This window comes from Silene latifolia, chromosome 11 (genome assembly GCF_048544455.1).
Source record: "Silene latifolia isolate original U9 population chromosome 11, ASM4854445v1, whole genome shotgun sequence".
NCBI lineage: Eukaryota > Viridiplantae > Streptophyta > Magnoliopsida > Caryophyllales > Caryophyllaceae > Silene > Silene latifolia.
Window position 1 is genome coordinate 142,602,633 of NC_133536.1, and position 19,711 is coordinate 142,622,343.

The 19,711-nt window shown below is 39.1% G+C and overlaps 1 non-coding gene across 1 annotated transcript; it reads right to left on the reverse strand.

Moving 5' to 3' along the window:
• Nucleotides 1–3,351: 3,351 nt before the first annotated feature.
• LOC141616320 (small nucleolar RNA R71) lies at nt 3,352–3,458 on the reverse strand. The gene has a single exon (XR_012530676.1). It is a non-coding gene; the product is annotated as a small nucleolar RNA R71 (small nucleolar RNA).
• Nucleotides 3,459–19,711: the final 16,253 nt, after the last annotated feature.

Consider the following 19,711-nt stretch of genomic DNA (forward strand, 5'->3'; position numbering starts at 1 on the left):
CCTGGTAGGACGACGATAATAATACGGTCCTGGTCTAAACCTGGATTCAGACTCTCGGGATGGACATCACCCGATTCGACAAACGATATACCAATTGCATCCAAGACTCCAAACATGGCACAGATAGCAGTAACCAAAGGTCGAGTAACCTCTAATCGGAAACATGGCACACATAACCGTAACCAAAGGTCCGAAGAAAGGTGGAAGGATAACCCAGTCCGGAACCATGGCACACATAACCGTAACCAAAGATCCGAAAGGGGTAAATAAGAAATGTCAATTCGTCACATATGTAAAGCGTAACACTCGAGTCACAAATAAGAGCAACCATAATTTGCATGATCGTAACGTAAACAAGTCCTAAATTGACCATTTACCAATCATGAGAAATATGCATAATTAAATAAATGATTAATAGAAGTTACAAGTGAAGAAAAACCATCAGGGGACTCTCACCCGGGTGGGGTACCGGCAGCCTACCCACCGGCTGGGACACACATATACCTTGAAAATCCTCAAAAACTTACAGTGATCTCCCAGCTGGGTGGGGTACCGGCAACATGCCCACCGGTTGGGACACGCACATACTTTAAAATTCTTTAAAAATTTACAGTGAACTCCCAGCCGGGTGGGGGTACCGGCAACCTACCCACTGGGTGGGAAACATACACTTAGAGAATTCTTAAAAAGTTATAGGGATCTCCCAGCCGAGTGGGGGTACCGGCAGCCTTCCCACCGGCTGGTGATGAGTCATAATTATATGCATATTTATGCCTCCCCTTAGTTACTTTTGATACGATTTTCGTGCTAATTTATATTAATTGCATGCCTTTTATGTTAGAATGTTTTTACTTCCGCTATTTGATGTTTAATGCAGGATTGATGCATTTGATGTGACCATAATTGGCGCATATTTAACCCCCGAATTACCATTGTTTCTATGCTTTTTAGTGCCTATTTGGGTCATTTCTTATCTTTAGTTCTTTGTTTTGCATATTCTTTGAGATTTTGATCCCTTGGTAGGAAAGGAGTAAGAATCTTGCAGTTTCATGGCAAAACAAGGCTAAATTGATCATATTCAATGACCAAGCATCAAGGAGAGACAAGACTAGAAGGCCTTTGTACATAGCATAGTAGAAGAGCATTGTTGAGAAAAGGATCCTTGAGTCCCCAAGGAAATCCCCAAGGAATTCGTGAAGAAAAGGGAAGAAAAAGAAGAAGGAAAGTCTGAACTAACAATCCGAACGGATTGTAGAGAATCCGTCCGTCCTCGCCAATCCGAGCGTCCCGCAAAGGAATCCGCTCGGATTCCCCTCGCCAATCCGAGCGTCTTGCCCAAGAATCCGCTCGGATTTCTCAGCCCAGATCCGGCCGTCCCGACTCCCATCCGCACGGATCACAAAGACAAAGACGTTTTCATTCCTCAAGCATCGATAAGAGAAGCCCTTCTCTCGGATAATCCCGGAGGCTCCTTGCTCAACTTAAAAGTGTAATTACTAGTTTAGCCCTTAGTTAACCCTAATGCATCCTCCCTAATTTTCACTATAAATACCCCATTAGTCTAATTAGAGGAGCATGTTCTTCTTATCAATAATTAGTGTAGTTAATATCAATCAAATCTCTCTTCAATATTGTAATCAAATATTAATCAAGTTTTAATCCAAGTTTTAGTTCTTTAATCTCTCTCTTGTTCTTACTTTATTTTGGGTAATTGAAGATTATTTGGGTTATTATTGGGAGATTGACAACCTCTCAATCTAGGATTCAAGTACTTCTATTATTCTTGCTTTATTATTGGAATCATTAGTAGGTATAATCTCTTAATCCCTTTTTAATTATTGCTAATTACTTTCATTTATTCATCATGTTTCATTATGTTAGTATGATTGACAACCTTTCTAGCATGATCAATATGATAATGAGTGAGTAGTCTCTTAGCTAGGGTTTAATGGGTGATTAGGGGAAACCAACATGGGGAATGATTCATGCTTAAATTAATATGCTTTCATATCTTATTTGCTTGCTTGTTTTGATCTTAATACATGCACATGTTATATTTGATGAAATGCTAAGCCTATGAATCCTTGCATTTACTATCATCTTCTATCCTTTCAACTTGACTTGTAAGACATAACCCAACTCGAGTCTTGTTAGACCATGCATGTGTTAAGTAGGGAAGATTAAGTCGACTTGTAGGTGTTGTACAATCCAAGAGATTCGGCTCCGGACCCAAACTTTCCTAGGATTGTAAGATATAACCCAACTCAATCCATCACAACAATAATTGCTTGCTTATAATTTGAGAACATGTTTGTATGATCATATCCCATGATTCCCCTATGAACCCATGACACCCTAGTGCTTTTAATCAATTGTTTACACCCTTATTTTATTTATCTTGTTAGTTTATTTTCATTGCTATCTTAGTTTAGTAACCTTCTACATCAACCCAATTTGTGACACCCCTAGACACCACTAGTTACAATAGAATCTTCATTTCAATACCCGTCCCTTGGGATCCGACCTTTACTTGCCTCTTTACTAATTGTAGAGTTGTTTGTGAAGTATAAATTGTGTTTTGTATCGACCATTGACCAACGACCACATATGCTTAATTGTGAACACCAAATGGCTCCGATCAAAAATGGCGCCGTTGTTTGGGGACGGTGTTTAAATTGATTTAAGATTTCTTTTATTGTTTTTAGTTGTGTCTTTTTCACCTTGGGAAGTAAAACTCCTCAAGGTTTGTTCTAATTGTTTTTGAGTTGTTTGATATTTTGCATGTCTAGAAGGTTACAAAGAGATTTGTTACCTTTTGACCGTGAAATCGAAAGAACCTTGACGAATAATAGGAGACTTGTTAGGAGGAATTTGGGAGGTGTTGGTGAAGTTGTTCAACCCACTAGTGAGTTTGTCAATCCTTTCGCAATAGAAGGAGAAGAAAACCCATTAAACAATACCACACAAAATCCACCTACAATGCCTAAATTCTCGTCACACTCTATACCCACCGAGGAGGATCTACCAAATGGTACTCCTACCCCACAACATCTTACCGGAAACTTTATTGCCAAGTCCGCCTTCATCCAACTAGTTGAGAGGAGCCAATTCTGGGGAATGCCTAGTGAGGACCCTCATTCTCATATGGAAACATTTTGTGATTATTGTGAAGCTATCTCTCAAACGGGCGTGACTCAAGACCAAATAAGATGGGTCTTATTTCCTTTTTCTTTAATCGGCACCGCAAAGCAATGGTTGAAGGGCCTTGATAAGGCCACCCTTGGAATAGATTCTTGGAAGAAGCTAGCTCCAGCTTTCTACCAAAAATTCTACCCACCGGAAAAGACCAATATGCTAAGAGCTCAAATTACGGGTTTTAAGCAAAGGGATGAAGAATCTTTGTATGAAGCTTGGGAGCGGTTCAAAGGTATTTGTCGCTTATGTCCTCACCATGGACTTAGCGAATGGTTTTTAGTGCAACAATTTTGGAATGGTTTATATGAAGATTCAAGGAACATTCTCAATATGGGATCAAATGGAATGTTCACCGAAGTTGATGACAATCAAACATGGAACAAGATTGAGGAAATGGCGGTCCATAATTCGCAATATAGTAGGCCTCGCAAGGCTACTAGAGGAGGAAAGTATGAAGTGGACACCGTTACTCAATTGGGTGCTCAACTTAGTGCTCACATTGACACAATCAACTTGAAGTTTGAACAAGCTATGGCTAGACTTGAGGAAAGCTCAAAATCATCAAAGCATCATGTCAATGCCATGACAAAGATCCTCATCAATCCCAAGCGGGATATGTGAGAATTGTGGAACCTTGGGTCATGACTCAAGTGAGTGTAGGGGAACAACCGAGCAAGTCAATGCTTTCCAAGCTTACAAAAGTGGTACCCCTTATTCAAATTTTTACAATGAAAACACCAAGTTCCATCCAAATCTCTCATACAAAAGCCAAAATGTTCAAAACCCTCAAACAACATACACTCCACCACCCATGAGAAATCAAAATCAAAGACCCTTTTACAATCAAAACCAAGGTTACCAAAATCAAAATCCATACAATCACCACAATGACCAAAGTTTTGATGTCCAAAAAGCGGTCCTCCAAATGCAAAAGAATCAACAAGAATTTTTCACCCAAATGCAAAAAGATAGCCAAGCAAAAGACACCACCATCAACAACATTCTAGCTCACACCAAGATGTTGGAAACACAATTGACCCAACTAGCATCTTCGAGCTCACAAAGACAAAAGGGGCAATTACCACCACAAAGTAATCCCCCTAGACATGAAACGGTTAGTGCCATTCACTTGAGAAGTGGTACAAGGTATGAAGCACCGAAGGAGCAAGTTGAGGATGAAGTTGTGAGAGCTAGTGAGAATGAAGTTGTGGTGCAAGGTCCCAAAGAAGGGGAATCATCAAAAGAAGAAAGTTCAAAGAAAAATGAAGACAAAGCCAAAGAAAAGGAGCCCATTGTGATTAGACTTCCTTTTCCAAGTCGTCAAGCCAAGCCTAAATTTGATGATCAACTTGGGAAGTTCATGGAAATTGTGAAGAACTTAGAAGTCTCAATTCCTTTCACGGAATTAATCAATCACGTTCCGGCCTATGCAAAGTACATGAAAGATATCCTCACAAAGAAGAAGTCAATCCGGAAACTTGAGACTATCGCCTTCACCAAGGTGAGTAGTGCCATACTTCAAGGGAGTTCACCTCCAAAGTTAAAGGATCCGGGAAGCTTCTCAATACCGTGTACCATTGGCGACACAACGATCAACAAAGCCTTGTGTGATCTAGGGGCTAGTGTGAGTGTCATGCCGTACTCGGTAAGTAAAAGGTTGGGAATGGGAGAGCTTAAATGTACCAATATCACTCTTCAAATGGCCGATAGATCGACGAAGACACCGCTAGGGATATGGGAAGATGTCCCCGTGCGAATTGGGAAGTTTTTCATCCCGGTGGACTTTGTCATAGTTGATATGAAGGAAGATTCCAACATTCCAATCATCTTAGGAAGACCTTTCCTACACACCGCGGGTGCGGTGATTGATGTGAAACATGGAGAGCTCACTCTAGAAGTGGGAGATGAAAGCATAACTTTCAATCTTGACAAGACCATGAGAGCTCCTCGTTTGCATGAGCCATGTTTCATAATTGATCATTATAGCCGGAAAGATGAGAAGAAGAAATCGGAACTCCAATGGAGGAAGAAAGTTGAAGATGCTCCATTCAAAGAGCAAGTGAATTGTGACAAGGAGAGCTTGCAAAGCTCATCAAAATCAACCAAGGAAGAAGATGATGGCCTCATTGGTCAAGAGAAGAAATTGGGAGAGTTGTCTCCATCTAAGCAAGAGATTTTCAATGATCAACTCAATGAAGTTTGTGGTCTTTGGGACGACGAATTTGAAGGGATCTTTAATCCCTACATTGGGCATGCCATCGATCATGATCAACAACAAGGGCCACGGTCTATTGAGGACCTCTACCATAACAATGAACAAGCTTTTGATTACTTCTTCAAGGTGTTGAGCAACATCAACAACACCTTGAACATGCCTCCTTGACATCTCATCAAAAATGAGAGTTTGGTGGAGTCCTCCCTAAACCACCACTTGTAAATATTTCTAACTCCCTAACTTACATTTAATTTTTGTATTGCATTTTTGTCATTTTTGGATTTATTTTTACTTTGATCAAAATAATTGTCATGAAAAGAGAGAAGTGAGGGAGGGACTAATGATTTTAATTGATGTGTAGTGCTTTACCTTAGTGTGGGGATGGCAATTGCCTAGGCTATTCATGCCTTAGTAGTGCCCCCACAATGAAGAACACAAGATTTGAAAGAAAGAAAGAAAGAATGATAAGGGAATGCGTTGGTGCACGGATGGAATCAATCCGTGTACACAAGGACCAATCCGAGCGGATTCCGAGAATCCGCCCGTCTGCAGAGGATCCGAGCGTCCTGCGAGAAGACGCCTGTCTTGGGCCGAGCTGAAACCGCAAATTCTTGATCGTTGAAGAATCCGAGCGGATTCCCCGGAAAGACGCCCGTCTCACGAAATCCGTCCGTCTTTTGGACAATCCGCCCGTCTTGCAGGTGAAGAAAAACAAAGAAAAATCTCTCGGACAAGAATCCGTCCGTCCCGCACGAAATCCGCCCGTCTCGTCTCGGCGAGAATCCGAGCGGATTCCCCCGAATCCGCCCGTCTCTAGGCGGGATTTTTGAAAATTTGAAGTCAAGAATCCGAGCGGATTGCGCCTAATCCGCACGGATTGTCCCTGCGTCCTAAGATTGTCGAGTTCTTTAAATACCCACCCCACCTTCATTCATTCATTCATTCACTTATAAACACTACCCACAACATCAAAACCCTCATCCTCTCCATCTCAAAAACAAAAACCCTCAACAAAACTCACCAAAATCAAATCAAACCATCTTTCAAATAACAAATCAATCACTCCATCTTCATTAACAATCAAAACCAAGAACAAAATCTTCACCTTTGAATTGATTTTTGTTCTCATAAAGGCAAAGCCTTTCACCTTCAAAATCGATTTGTGCATTCTACAAATTGAAGATTTTTGATCTTTTTCTTGGTTAGCTCATCAAATGGCAAGAACAAAGGGAGCAACAAAAGCAAAGGCAAAGGCAACAAAGGCACCAAAGACTACAACTCTCTCTCAAAGGCAAAAAGCTCTACAAATGAAGAAGGTTTTGGCAATGGTGGTATCAACACCAAGCTTGGAAGTGCAACAACTTCAACAAACTTCTATGGAAGCATCACCCTCTACTCCGGTAATTAATCAACTCTTGCATTATCCGGAGGTAACATTCATTTCCGATTCCCATAGAAATACATTTGTCAAGTTTGCTATGAAACAAATTCAATCCACCAAATTCATATGCCAAGATGCTTTAGAGAAGTTGGGTGTTCTTGAACAAACAAGAGTCTTTTTCAATGCCATGGGTTTAAAGAAATTGTTTGAAATGAAGGAAGTAACATACCCCTCCCTTGTCTTGGAATTCTTAAGTTCTTTAAAAGTGACAAAAGTTGAGAATAGGGAAAATATTGGGTTTCGTCTAGCTAACACTAGTAGACGCATTACCTTTCCTAATTGGGTGCAATTTTGGGTCTTAGCGATGAACATAAATTTTATAAGCAATATGGGAAGTATGATCCCGAGCCTCTTTGGGAGGCAATCTCCGGGAAGAAATTTGAAGATTTTAAAGCTTGTCGTGCTCTTTTGGTCCATCATCCGGGCATAAGAATATGGCACAAAGTTGTGGGAAATACCATAATTGCTAGGAAAGACACCAATCATTTCACGGGACTCGATTTTATTCTCCTTGAATCAACTTTGAATATTGGAAGAATTCACACCAAGCCTTACAATTCTTTGAGGCTATTGGTTGATAGATGGCTCCATGTAGATAGTGGGAAGAAGGGTCAAACCGTAATTGTTAATGGCGGCCTTGTCACGGTCCTAGCCAAGCACTTTGATCCTAATTTCAATAAGGATAGCAAGTACAAGGCTAAGGATGGTGGCCATCTTATTGATATGTCCACCTTGATTAACAAGTTTAAGTGGGTTGCTCACAATTCCCTTGATACCAAGTATGGGTGGCTTACAAGTGAGGCTCAATCATTCACTTTACCCGCAAAGATTTGCCGTCTTAGTGTCCACCGGACCAACTATTTACTTCCCCTATCCGAAAAAGCCGAGTACATCATTCAACAACAAAAGGGTGATCATGAAACCCCCTCCTCTTCCATTGTTATACCACCTTACCCCTATGATTATGAAGAGTTCAAACCGCAAGGAGTTGAAATTGGGAAAGACTATGTAACTCTTCTTATGCAAGCCATGCACAAGCAAGCTTATGAAGATCGGAAGAATATATTTTGGCTCAATATCCTCCCCTCCTACATCTAGCTAGGCAAGGACTCCTCGATCCATCTTGTCCTTTGCCTAGTTGGGCGGATAAAGAAGCCTTGTTTCCGGGTGCATCTAGGGAAGTGGTGGAAGACAATGAGGTTGTTGGAAATGATGAGGAGATTGATGACAACATTGAGGAAGAAGCAAGTGGAGATGAAGAAAGAGATGGTGAAGATAATGATGAGGAAGATGATGGTGAGGAAAGCAAAGAAGAAAGTGCCAAGGAAAGTGGCAATGTGACCACTTCTCATGAGGGAAGTGGTGATGATAATAGCATGATGGAAGAGTAGCCTTGGAGACTCCTACTCTCCCACGGTTTGTCTATATCTCTTTGTATTTTATTTCATTTTGATCATTGTTGGTTTAGTCCTAGCAACATCAAAGGACTCACACCTCGGTTCCTTTGAGGTGTTCTTTATTGTTCCCACATTTTGAAAATCCAAAATGACAATCTAGTTTCATGCATAGCATAGCATGTGCATGAACTCCCCCATGCTTTGACATTAGCAATAGTGTCTTACTTGGTTTGGGGAAGTTAATGCATACGCAACGGGAGGTAATTTAAATTATCCTCTCCGTCATAACAAAAACCATGCATCATGTAGTATAGCTTAGTGTGGAATTGCGTTTAGTATAGAAATCATGCATCATCTTTGCATAATTTCCATCATTTTGGCCATTGAGGACAATGCCCATATTAGTGTGGGGATGGGAATTCTAACACTTAACTTTTATTCAAAAACCATAAAAATTGAAAAATTTCAAAAATCATAAAAATTGAAAAATTGAAAAACCAAAAACAAGTTCATTTCCTTTGTATATATTGTCTTGTATATATTGTGTTTGTTCATCCTTTTTCACATTGATTGACTACGCCACATCCGAGACATGAGGATATTGAAGACCGCATGGTATGATCTTTCCAATCTCCTTTTTCCTCTTTATGTTAATGACTATGTGGCTTTATTTTGATTGATGCGGTAAAACAATGTGAACTTAGGATTGCATCTAGTTTATTTGGCATATTAGTTGGTAGAATCATATGCATTAGGATGTTTATATGTTAGTTGCATCATGGCATGTAGTTGCATGTTAGAAAAATTTTGCGAAACCGTCTACTTGGGAAGCTTGACAAGTGTATATAGGCCCTAGTAGATGCTTTTTATTCTTAAGACTTTGCTTGTTAGAATACTTGTAAAACACCCTAGGATGTGTCATGCTAGTATCCTTTGACCCATGGTTTAAGGCCTAGTCAAGAGTACCTTGTGGTGTGATAACTCCTTGGCTACCGTTTATTCCAAGGTGACCCTTGAAACCATGCATACTTCTATCATTCATCCATGTTCTACCACATTTTTGTCATCAAAGGGAATGGGCACAAAACAAAAAGAAATCAATTTGAGTTCAAAGAAATGAAAAGTGAAAGAAAGTTTGCAAAATGCATCAAAAGAAAAGAGGAGCAAAAATAGAACTCCTAAAGCTTCACATACAAGGCACCCTCGTTACTAATTGGGGTGACTTTGAAAATGTTCAAAAGAAATGCAAAAAGTTGTCAAGTATTGAAATGCCAAAAGTCAAAAAGAAATGGCAAAGAAAGTGTTCTCAAATGTCAAATGCCAACGAATTTGGGGGGAAAACAAAAACAAAAGCAAACTCCCAAAATAAAACTCAAATACTATCGATCCCTTTTCCATCTTATCCATTTTTGTGCATGGTAGAGAGGGGACGACCCTTCTTCTTGTCTAGGCAAGAGGGGGAATTCCGCGATCCTCCAGTGTTTCTAACACCATAGGGAGTCTACTCTTGACAAAAGCATTTAACGATTGAGGACAAAGGTACCCTAGCTTGACACATTTTGGAGGTGATTTATTGGTATCCTTCTAGGCTTAGTAGTTTGAAGAAATTGCATCTACGAAGGATTGTGTACCCTTGAATTGCTTCCCTTGTAGATAATTTCCGCCACTTAGATGAGGAAAGTGGCTATTCTTTTTGTAGATGCATCCATTATGTGTTTTTGTGTGCTTTAAAGTTTGGATGTGTCGCCATTTTGGCAAGACCCACCTTGCCTTGCAAGAAGGCATCCTACCTCATGGTTGTCTTGTTGTGAGTTGAAGGGGCGGAGTGAGACCCGCTAATTGTCTCATATCGGCTATTATTATTAGGTTAGGTTAGTATTGGTCCTAGTCTTTGTCACCTCTTTACTCGGGACGAGCAAAGGTTCGGTTTGGGGATATTTGATGTGACCATAATTGGCGCATATTTAACCCCCGAATTACCATTGTTTCTATGTTTTTTAGTGCCTATTTGGGTCATTTCTTATCTTTAGTTCTTTGTTTTGCATATTCTTTGAGATTTTGATCCCTTGGTAGGAAAGGAGTAAGAATCTTGCATTTTCATGGCAAAACAAGGCTAAATTGATCATATTCAATGACCAAGCATCAAGGAGAGACAAGACTAGAAGGCCTTTGTACATAGCATAGTAGAAGAGCATTGTTGAGAAAAGGATCCTTGAGTCCCCAAGGAAATCCCCAAGGAATTCGTGAAGAAAAGGGAAGAAAAAGAAGAAGGAAAGCTGCTGAACTACAATCCGAACGGATTGTAGAGAATCCGTCCGTCCTCGCCAATCCGAGCGTCCCGCAAAGGAATCCGCTCGGATTCCCCCTCGCCAGTCCGAGCGTCTTGCCCAAGAATCCGCTCGGATTCCTCAGCCCAGATCCGGCCGTCCCGACTCCCATCCGCACGGATCACAGCACAGCACGTTTTCATTCCTCAAGCATCGATAAGAGAAGCCCTTCTCTCGGATAATCCCGGAGGCTCCTTGCTCAACTTAAAAAGTGTAATTACTAGTTTAGCCCTTAGTTAACCCTAATGCATCCTCCCTAATTTTCACTATAAATACCCCATTAGTCTAATTAGAGGAGCATGTTCTTCTTATCAATAATTAGTGTAGTTAATATCAATCAAATCTCTCTTCAATATTGTAATCAAATATTAATCAAGTTTTAATCCAAGTTTTAGTTCTTTAATCTCTCTCTTGTTCTTACTTTATTTTGGGTAATTGAAGATTATTTGGGTTATTATTGGGAGATTGACAACCTCTCAATCTAGGATTCAAGTACTTCTATTATTCTTGCTTTATTATTGGAATCATTAGTAGGTATAATCTCTTAATCCCTTTTTAATTATTGCTAATTACTTTCATTTATTCATCATGTTTCATTATGTTAGTATGATTGACAACCTTTCTAGCATGATCAATATGATAATGAGTGAGTAGTCTCTTAGCTAGGGTTTAATGGGTGATTAGGGGAAACCAACATGGGGAATGATTCATGCTTAAATTAATATGCTTTCATATCTTATTTGCTTGCTTGTTTTGATCTTAATACATGCACATGTTATATTTGATGAAATGCTAAGCCTATGAATCCTTGCATTTACTATCATCTTCTATCCTTTCAACTTGACTTGTAAGACATAACCCAACTCGAGTCTTGTTAGACCATGCATGTGTTAAGTAGGGAAGATTAAGTCGACTTGTAGGTGTTGTACAATCCAAGAGATTCGGCTCCGGGACCCAAACTTTCCTAGGATTGTAAGATATAACCCAACTCAATCCATCACAACAATAATTGCTTGCTTATAATTTGAGAACATGTTTGTATGATCATATCCCATGATTCCCCTATGAACCCATGACACCCTAGTGCTTTTAATCAATTGTTTACACCCTTATTTTATTTATCTTGTTAGTTTATTTTCATTGCTATCTTAGTTTAGTAACCTTCTACATCAACCCAATTTGTGACACCCCTAGACACCACTAGTTACAATAGAATCTTCATTTCAATACCCATCCCTTGGGATCCGACCTTTACTTGCCTCTTTACTAATTGTAGAGTTGTTTGTGAAGTATAAATTGTGTTTTGTATCGACCATTGACCAACGACCACATATGCTTAATTGTGAACACCAAATGGCTCCGATCAGCATTTGAGGAGCAAATGAATGAAATGGGCATCGCGGAGTGGGCATGAAGGAAAACACGAAGCATGGCACAGGAATATATAAGAATAAAGGAAGACAAGTGAAGAAGACAACACGAAGAAAAGAGCTGAAACGGGAGAATACTCGATCAATCCCAAGTAGGCTCGATCGAAAAAGTCGTGTACTCGATCGAGTGCACCCAGGCTCAATCGAGTACACTATATTCTCAGGATTTTCCGCAATTTCCTTCCGTCGGTTGTGTTTTACTATAATTACCCAATTTGTACCTTATGTTTAGGACGCTTTATTTTGCCTAGCTACGTTTTATTTTACCCTAGAACTCCCTAAAAACTCTTAGTTTAGTTTTATTATCATTGTTTCCGGATCTAAACACTCATTAGTTACGGTACTCTCTAATCCTTCTTTAGTTATTATTAATTCAAGTTCTATTTCATTCTATTGCTTGTTATACATCTTTACATGCTTTCAATTATGTCTTCTATAATTATTATTATTGTTATTACCATTATTATGCATAGCTAATTTCACATTCTAGGGTGAAAGGGGATTTAGGTTGTTAGAAAAGGGTTATTAATGAATTGATTGTTAAATTGCTCTTGATTGTTGTTCATGTAATACCTGTCCTTTTAGGGACCCGTTGACCGACGTTAACTGACCTTAGACACCTGCCTTGGCCTTCGGAAACCTTAAGAGTGATGGCTGGTGACGATGTGAGGCTTGGGATGTGTGTTACTCGATCTAGCTGAGGCTACTCGATCGAGTAGCTTGGGAGCTCGATCGAGTAGATACCACTTAATCGAGTAAGTTAGCCACTCGATCGAGTAACGGGTTTGCAGCGGGGAATTATAAGTCGTAAATCTTGAAACCCCAAATCATTTCTCCACCTTCTTCCTAAACCTAAATGTCGTCATCTCTCTTCTCCTTCACCATGGTTCACCTTCTTGATGCCTTTGTGAGTGAGTACACCTTAGGAATGGGATGCTTGAGTCGGGTAGTGGTCTTGACGCCAGATTGCTTTGTATAGGTATGTTGTCATCATGATCATCGTCATCTTTGTTTTCAGTCATGGTTATGGTGGTAGTAATGGAAGGTTTTAATGGTCGATATGTGGTTTTCATGGTTGATTGGTATCTTGTGATCGGACGCGGAATCGCTGCGGTTTTCTAAAAGTAGGTTCGCCTACTCAGTACTGTTGAATGTCTAAAGAGTCGTTCGTTGGTGTATGATTGCATTAGTGTCTTTATTGTTGATTGGTTATGGTAGTTGATTAACATTGTGTTGGAATTGTAGATGGGGATTGTTGTTTGTACAGTTGGTTGTGATTGTTTATCTTTGGTTCTCGAGGTGCGTCCTTGGCTGAGTGGAGTCACTTGCGGGAGTGGCTTCATGCCCTTGATTCGCCTTATGTGGAACCCGCCACAGAAGGTATGTGCACATTAAGGATCATGGGTTTATCGCTCGGATAAATGAGCGGGGCTTAGGTGGGAACGGCTGCGGTCCCCCACTGGCAAGACTGGACCTTCGGGCAGTCAGAGGTGTATGATTGGAGGAGGTGTGGTGTATGTGTTATTGTACTTGTGTTGTGTCTGCTTTTATATACCTGTTATCTCAGTTACTGACCTTGTGTGGTTTTGTTGTGTTGTCTCTTTGTTTTGTGTCTACCGTGATCCACTATGATGAGCAGTCAGTCTTAGCAGGTTGATGTATGGATCTTAGATGGGTGCTTGGAGGGTTGAGTCTACCACGAGTCATGGCAGAAATAGTTTCACATAGCAGATAGTAGTTTTGAGTTGTATATTTCATATATCGTCTGTTGGTTTAAATCACTTGTAATATAACATAAACGTTCTTTTATCGACATTTGATTATTACTGACCTCGGGCAACCGAGATGGTAACGCCCTTATCTGCTAGGGAAGGTCTTGTTAAGGCTCCTTGGTAGATGGGGTTGTTACAAAGTGGTATCAGAGCGACGATTTTGGAACCTGTAACTAATGAGCCTAATGAACGTAGTTAGTCTAATAAAATGAACCTGGTGTATGTATGTTGGGAGCCCCAGCTGATGCTTGATTTTGGGTGAGTAGGCGCCCTCATTTCAAAATCACGGCTCCATTATGCTTAAGACAGTCACCGGGTAAGGGAATATCGAATCGGGAATTATGTGCTTAGTGTGTATGATAGATAAGTTAGAAATAGCTGTGATAGAGTCTCTGGTGATGGTTAGTACGTGTAATTGGGATGACGAACTGTGTAAGTTTGTGGTTGAGTGGAAATGGGTATGGATGTAGTAGAGATGGTGAAAGCACTGATAGATGCATGATAGTCTTGGGAAATGTGATGATAATAAGGAGTTGTAAGTCTTTGTATGCGTATGAGTTCATAAAGGAATTGTAAGTCTTGTATAGGATGATAGAGTTTGTCAAGTAGTAATTGGAATTGCAATGGATGAATTTGTTGAGTACTTTTGTGACAAGGCATATTTAATTGGAATTACAATTCCTTTATGATAGTTTATTGTTAGATGGATGCTTAGTGTAGAAAACATGTAAGTTGGATAGCTGAATTTGCAAGTGCATAACTAGAAGTGAAGTAATGAGTTGATTGGATGTACGAATAAGTTAATGGTATGATGAATCGTTTTGCGTAATGTTTGTTATAGGATGAAGTGATATGTGTCATGTTTGGATGAAATAGTTAAGTTACATTTGAGTTGTAATAATGTGTCGTGAATGAATATAATAATTTGTGACGATTTCCAAATATACTTTAGAATCGACACGAGTTGTTGTTTTGCAGGAATCGTTAACTAAACTCGCAACTTTTGACCTTGTTCCTAACCTTACTCGACTGAGTACGAGTGCCTACTCCATCGAGTAGACCTCATTCGATCTAGTTGAGGAGTTATAAGATCGAAAAACCTGGAACCGTCAGCGAAAACGCGATCGAGTAGCTCCAACTCGATCGAGTAGAGGCCACTCGATCGAGTAACCTACTTACTCGATCGAGTAAGTGAACAGTACACGGGTTTATACGGGTTTCTTATACCCTTTTTCTATCTTCTTCCTTCCTTATTTCCTTCATACCTAAACCCAAACTCCCTCTAAATCTCTCTTTTCTCTCAAGAACTTGGTGATTTTGTGTTGAATCTTTGGTTTCTTCTTGTTTATTTCGTCCTTTCCACTTACTAATCATTCAAGGTAAGAGTGTTCATCCTTTTATATGTTTTTAATTGATTAGAAACATGTAAATTGTTGGTGTTTTCTGAAAATTCGATTTATATGCATATAATCTAGCTTATGATTGTTGTAACATGATTTATTTGCTTTAATTTGTTGAGTATTGATGCTAGAAATAGAAGAATTGAATCAATATGGGGGTTTGATTGGACCGAAATTTCTAGGGTTTAGGGATTAAAATTGAATTTTGTTTGTCTTTTGCATATAAAAGGGGGAAAATTAAGTAATGTATGTTATGGGTATCATGTTTAGGGTTGATTTTGATGAATTTTGCTCAAAATTTTGTCTTGAAACTCCGTCTTAAAAGTGCCCCAAACTGAAAATCGCCCCAATTCTTTTGATGATTACTTAATTTGGGATATTTTGGAAGTCTTATACCATAAATTTGTTAGTTGATGTGTTAATTGATGTTATGCTCTCCATAATTTTTGTAGCTGTAAAACCGTCTAATGAGAATTTGAAAGTTGTATACTAGAACCCTTTTTGGTTTGTTTGGTGAAAGTGTGTACATAGTTGTTCTTTTCTATGATTATACATGAAAGTTTATGTACATTCAAGTAAGTGTTTGTTTGTGTGCCTAAAATGTGTGTTGATAACAGATGCCGAGACCTACAGTTGGTGCCCGTCAGAGTAAGAGAGGGGGGGGGGGGGGGGGGGCTACAAAGCCTGAGGTTGGTGAGGAGAGTAGGGGACCTACGGTCCCACCTGTGCCTGAGTACCCTACCATCGTCTTTGTTGATTTCAAGCAAAGAGATGCGTTTGTCGAGTTACAGAGGCCTCGTCTGAAACCTACCCGCTGTATTGACACCACACTCTTGACGGACCTAGGAGTGGAGGCGGATGTGAGGCACATCTTTGAGACTTTGGGTATAACCGGGTTGTATCGTCTTAGGAAACACTCCTATGCCTTTCTGAGTTTGGAGTTCATGAGTTCCTTTCTTTATGATGCGGCGGAAAAGACCGTCCAATTCCGCCTCATGAACACTAGCTTTCTTTTGTCTATGGATACGTTTGCCACCCATCTCGGCCTTGCCCGGCCAGAGAAGGGAGCCCTTAGGGACATCCCGACTGAGTATGGTGCCAGTAGTTTCATGCCTTGCTTTACCGGTAAGAACGCCCCCACCTCCAGCAACATGTTGATCAATGATGTGCAGCACATCACTTTGAAGATCTTTCTTCGTGCTTTGACCTGTTTACTCTATGACCGGAGAGATGTGAGTAAGCTTAACTCACATGAGGTGATGTTGCTTGTTGCCTACCTTAACCCCGCACGAGCCCCGAGATTCTCTTTCAGTGCCCCGGTCATAGTGTGTGCTAGCCTTGCTTTGATGGCCTCGTCTGACAACAACAACAAAATCAACAACAACAACAACAACAACAACAACAACAACAACAACAACAACAACAACAACAACAACAACAACAACAACAAGAATAACAACAAGAATAACAATAATAATAATAACAGTAATAATAATAACAATAATAATAATAATAGTAATAGTAATATAATAGTAATAATAATAGTAATAGTAATAATAATATAATAGAAATAATAATAATAATAATAATAATAATAATAATAATAATAATAATAATAATAATAATAATAATAATAATAATAATAATAATAATAATAATAATAATAATAATAATAATAATAATAATAATAATAATAATAATAATAATAATAATAATAATAATCTTTGATGGTTTTCGCGCCCAACACCTGATGGACTGTTTGAGTGGCGTAGCTGTGGCCATCTCTGATGATTTGATCACTTCTATTACTAGGGTGGTTAATCTTTTTCTTGAGGGCCGGTGTCCTCTTGCTCCGGGTGAGTACATTGTCAGCGCCCCTCTCACGCCGCTTGTTAAACCAGGTGGTGGGATCCGTCCTATTGCTGTTGGCACTGTCTGGAGACGGCTTGTCTCTAAGGTTGGTGCTTTTATGGTTGGTCCTTCTTTGTCTTCTTATGTTGCTGGGCTTCAGTTTGGGGTGGGTGTGTCCGGTGGAGGAGAGGCAATCTTACATGCCTTGAATCGGCTCATTGAGGCTCGGGGTGCTGAGGTGGGACTTTCCATGTTGCTGGTTGATTTTCAGAATGCTTTCAACCTTGTTGATCGTACGACCATGCTTCAGGAAGTCCGCCGTCGTTGCCCGGTTCTTTCCCGTTGGGTAGAGTTTTGTTATTCCATCCCTGCCCGTCTTTTTTATGGGGAGCATTGCTTGTGGTCTTGGCAGGATGTCCAGTAGGGTGATCCTTTGGGCCCATTGCTTTTCGCTTTGGTTTTGCATCCCTTAGTATGCAAAACCAGGTCCACTTTTGACCTCACTATGCAGGCGTGGTACTTGGATGATTGCACCATTGTGGGGGATACTTTGGAGGTGGGGAAGGTCTTGGATTTGATTATGGCGGATGGCCCTCGTTTTGGACTGCACCTTAATGTCTCCAAGACGGAGGTCTTTTGGCCTGTTGAGGATCCTCAGAGTAGGCTTCCTGGGGTTTTCCCCCCTTATATTGCTCGACCCTTGCGTGGTGTTACAGTTTTGGGTGGACTTGTCAGTACTTGTCCTGGTTTTGGCAGTGAGATTGTGGCGAGGAGAGTAACTAAGGCCATTGAGCTAATGGACTTGGTTGCGAGGATTGAGGACTCGCAATGTGAGTTGCTTATACTTCGAGCTTGTACTGGTATTTCTAAGCTCTATTTCTCCCTTCGGACTTGCTCCCCAGGTGTTTTTGGGTCGGTCCATCTTCCTTTTGATGATGCTCTTCGTTCCAGCTTGGAACGTATTGTCTGTTGGAATATGTGTCCTCCAACAATAATGCGATCACGACTGTTGATCATGATGATCACATGTTTAAGTCTCATTCTAAAGAATACAATTGGGAAGTAATATTTTACTGTCAACTGGTCCACACATATCGGTAATGATTGGCTGACTAGAGTTTGACATTACTGTCGTGCGACGGTGGTGACCAGTTGATCTCCTTAGGTCATACCTAAAGGGTAACACTCTTAATTGATTATTTAATTGATCGTATGACGATACGGGTTAATTAAATTACTTAAAATTGACGGACGATTTTGGAAGTAATATTTACGTATCTCATTATAATCTGATTAAATAAGATACGGTCTAAGTGATCGAATTGTTTTATTACTTAGATGAAATTATTGTTTAAGGAAACAATTGCATTTGAATGAATAATTTATTATAAATACAAGATGTTGTGATTTATAATTGGTAAATTATTTTGGTACAAGTAATTGTGAATTACTAAGTCGATTTTGTATATGACGTATTTTTATTAATGCGTTGATTTTTAATATGTTAAAAATACATAACAATTTTACATGACATGTGACATGTGACAAATTGACAAATTGACAAAGATAAAATGGAATCCATTTTATCTCAAAATGACCGAAATAATGGGGAGTTTTAGGAAATTATTATGTTAATTAACTAAGTGGTAAACATAATCATATTTGCCTAAAACTAGCCATGCAAGCCTACTTGCTCTTGTGAAGACAACCTAGCTCATGCATTGGCCCCTTTACCCTCCCCCTACCCGGTTTCAATATAGAAAAGACCAAATGGGTTTTCTCTATAATAAAACCTAATATACTACATGAAGACTTAGTGTATTATTATTCATTCATACATCAAAAATAAGGTTTTTAGAGAGAAAAATCTTCTTCCTTCTTCTCCCTCTCGTAACCGAAATAAGAGAACAAAAATAAAGATTTTGGGCCAGTTTTATTCAAAATTAATATTGTTCTAGTAATAATAATATTAATTTTATTAAGTAGTTACCTTGGGTATTATTCCTTGGGAAGGATTCTACACTTGAATCCTTGTTCTTCCATTTTAGGAGTGCTCAAGAACAAGTAAGAAGGAGATCTTATTTGTGCCCAATAATCCGAAATCTTCAATGTAAGACGATGATTTCTTCCTTATTCTTATTATTGTTTGCATGCATAAGATCAACATTTAATTTTATGACTAAATTAATTCATCACGTATATGAATATGTTAAGTAATGAGATATAGATTTATAACAAGTGGTATCACAGCCTTTGGTTGTTTGCATGCAAATCGGTTATAGTTTTTCCGAGTTATACGATTAACATATAAAACTCATAAATTTGTGTTATTATGATATATCACGAAATAATTTATACATGTTAAAGTTTCTGGTCCTAAAATGTATTTAGGATTTTTGGGTTAATTTATGGATTTTTATTGTTCATCTTATATAATAATGGCATTAAAAATGTGATTTTATGATTAAAATGTCATTTTCGGACTAAAATTAGCTAAACTTCGAATTTTCCAGTGGTTTTTGGATATGTTTTCACATATATTATTTTTAGATGACCTGTAAATGTTCATAATTTTTGGAGTTCTTATGCTCGAAATATGGATTTTTCATGATATAAATCGAATTTAAATGAAAAATAGGTTAATATGATAAATATTTCGAATCTGGTCATACAAATTTAGTAT